The sequence below is a fragment of the Schistocerca piceifrons genome, chromosome 7 (genome assembly GCF_021461385.2).
Source record: "Schistocerca piceifrons isolate TAMUIC-IGC-003096 chromosome 7, iqSchPice1.1, whole genome shotgun sequence".
NCBI classification, from domain to species: Eukaryota; Metazoa; Arthropoda; class Insecta; order Orthoptera; family Acrididae; genus Schistocerca; species Schistocerca piceifrons.
Genome location: NC_060144.1, coordinates 48,229,154 through 48,232,251, shown reverse-complemented (window position 1 = coordinate 48,232,251; position 3,098 = coordinate 48,229,154). Strand labels below are relative to the sequence as shown.

Here is a 3,098-nt window from a genome sequence, read left to right as displayed (position 1 = left end):
GTCTTGTACTTGAACGAGGACTACGCTCTACCGAATTAAGAATGTTTTCCTCTTCTTGAACGTCACGATGTCTTTCAGACTGAATACGAATACTGGGAGGAGTACCAACTTCTGGCAATGTTCGATATGTTCCACTAAATGTTTTGGTACTCGGAATCCTACGATTATACGCAGTATACCGATGGCGATATTCAGCTACAGCAGCTTTCGCATTACCATCACAGAAGCCCAAAATGTACGCAATCTCTCCGTACTCCTGTGATGAAAACTTGTACGGGATTGCAAAGTTTACTGTACACACGAGACAATAACAGTAAACAATGACTGCAGTACCAACAACGTGGTTGTTATGGAAACGTACCAGTCGCTGCACTTGTCTACCTGACTGATCGTGTGTCCTGCGAACACAAGCGTAGCGATCCATACACCTTGGCAAGTTTCGGAACTCTGTTGTAGCTCCTTAATTATGGATCTGATCACAGTACTGTATTTACATTTTTTGTTCCAAATAACCTAAGCACAACCTCCAGCAACAGGGGGAAAACCTCGTGATTCACCCTCTATAATGCATTACTACATGCTGCCAGGTGTATTCAGTTTTACAGACAACTTGAATATTGTAAAAAATCGCATTTTTCAGGAATGTCATTACTGCACAAAATAGCACCTCTTGGTATATAAATTAATTTAATATTTGGTAACTCTTTAGATTTTCAAATCAAATTTCTGTTGATTTCAATACACAAGTAGAGAGGAGAGGTAACTTCTTTAGTTTCGTACTTACTGGACTAATTTAGTTTAATATCCGATCTGGGGAAGAAAACAATTTCATTAAGATAGCGAAGATCGTCTGTAGTTTTCGAGTCTGACTTCTTGCATCAATTTGGTGGTTGTACATATCAGTATGTGGCAACTCGGAGTTTCTTTCCACTATAAGCTAAGTTACCTCCCTTGGTATTTGCATCCCTGTAATATAGGTTCTCAATTTAACTTCTCAGGTGTCATGACTACGTGTGAAATCCTATCGACTCTAAATGGACAACAGTGTTAAACGGTGAATAAATTTACAAATGGAAGAGGAAGCTCACTTCGGGATGCGTAGAACACAAAAGTCTTTCGTACTGTCCTGGGCTGAGTATCGAAATGTTAGTCCGTTTTGAGTGGTTTTGTCTTTGCCTTCTTGTAAAATTAACTCCAGAGACAATGCAGATACAGTAAATAACGAACTCACTCATTAATTCAGCAAAACTAAGCAGCAAAAATACTACGCAAACAAGGTAAGATTCAATTCATGGTCTCCTCCCCACACATTTATTGCTTAATGATATTTTTCGTTATCGCTAAGAATCTGTTAGACGTGAATTGCCACTTAACCTGATGTGTCGACAGAAGTGTCGACACAGTGTGGTTTGAGGAGACCGAAATACACCCTATAAGCTCACGCAGGATGGCGTGAGGTCTGAAACAGGATACGTAATGAATGCTATAAAGAAAAGTACGTAGCTTCTGGAATACTTAACTTTAATCCATTCTTGGTACATGGCTATTGACGATACAAGTGAGACTCTATAGTTTCAGACAATATACTGCTAATGGCGCCTTGCTAGGTCGTAGCCATTGACTTAGCTGAAGGCTATTCTATCTGCTCTGCAAATGAGCGAGGCTTCGTCAGTGTGCATCGCTAGCTACGTCGTCCGTACAACTGGGGCGAGTGCTAGTACGTCTCTCTAGACCTGCCGTGTGGTGGCGCTCGGTCTGCGATTACTGACAGTGGCGACACGTGGGTCCGACATGTACTAATGGACCGCGGCCGATTTAAAGCTACCACCTAGCAAGTGTGGTGTCTGGCGGTGACACCACATAACCTCACCATGTAATTTCTGTATGTTCTTTGTTTCTATAAAAATAAAAATCTATTCCATAATGCACTGTTTCTTGAATTATTTTTCTATTGACATTCAAGGATAGAGGACTTCTGTTACCTGCATGAGAAGTTACAAAGTATATTGTGTGGATACCTAAATTCTCATGAGCATGTAGGAAATTATTCTGCTATGATAAATGTTAAAGCCTTCATATCGACATAAATATCAGGCTTTTCTATAGTAGCAGATTCTTCAAAGTAATATGTTTCTTGCTGACTTTTCTATGTTTGTTTTAGTGTAAGTAAGCCCAAACGTTTATTGCTTTTACTAAAAGTTAACTATTAATGCAGTTTATAGCAAATACAACATGCAACAGCTTTTGAGTGTTAGACTGGCATGCATTCGCGAGTAAATTGCACTGAGAGTTAACAGCAACTGTCAGACGGTCCATAAGTAAAAATTATCAATATACTGTTTAAATTCTTTGTGCTGCAACCGCTTTATAAATATATTTTGAGTAAAAAGATAGAAGATAGTATGTGAGGTATAAATGCTGTGGAAAAATATCAAAGTTCAGCGAACTTAAGAGACGTTTTCTTAAAAAACAGTACTGGTCGAATTTTCAGAATATTTCTACTCCAAGTCAGTAGTGACCGGAAATAAGCAGAATAAATTAGTTCCCTCATTTATAAATCAGCCGTTACTCTGCAAGGACCTAAGTGCGTCAACGCACTAGCAACGATTTTGGTGACACCGGTTCTGTCGGCTACAGATACTGCATAGTGAATATACGTAAAATATTGTTGCACGTATTACAGTATCGTTGTGCACAATTATTTGTATCAGTGATGTCGGGTATTTAATGTGATATCTTTACTTTCTTACGCAACGGCCGTGCCGCAGTGGATACACCTGTTCCCGTCGGATCACCGAAGTTAAGCGCTGTCGGACGTGGTCGGCACTTGAATGGGTGACCATCCGGGTCGCCATGTGCTGTTGCCATTTTTCGGGGTGCACTCAGCCTCGTGATGCCAACTGAGGAGCTACTCGACCGAATACAGGCGGCTCCGGTCAAAGAAAACCATCACAACGACCGGGAGAGCGGTGTGCTGACCACACGCCCCTCCTATCCGCATCCTCACTTTCAGGATGACACGGCGGTCGGATGGTCCCGATGGGCCACTTGTGGCCTGAAGACGGAGCGCTTTTTTTTTTACTTTCTCACCTCATTAC

General features: G+C 41.1%; 1 pseudogene; it reads left to right on the top strand.

Annotated features, from left to right (window-relative positions):
- Positions 1-2,749: 2,749 nt before the first annotated feature.
- LOC124709456 lies at positions 2,750-2,867 on the top strand (annotated as a pseudogene).
- The last annotated feature ends 231 nt before the right edge of the window (positions 2,868-3,098 follow it).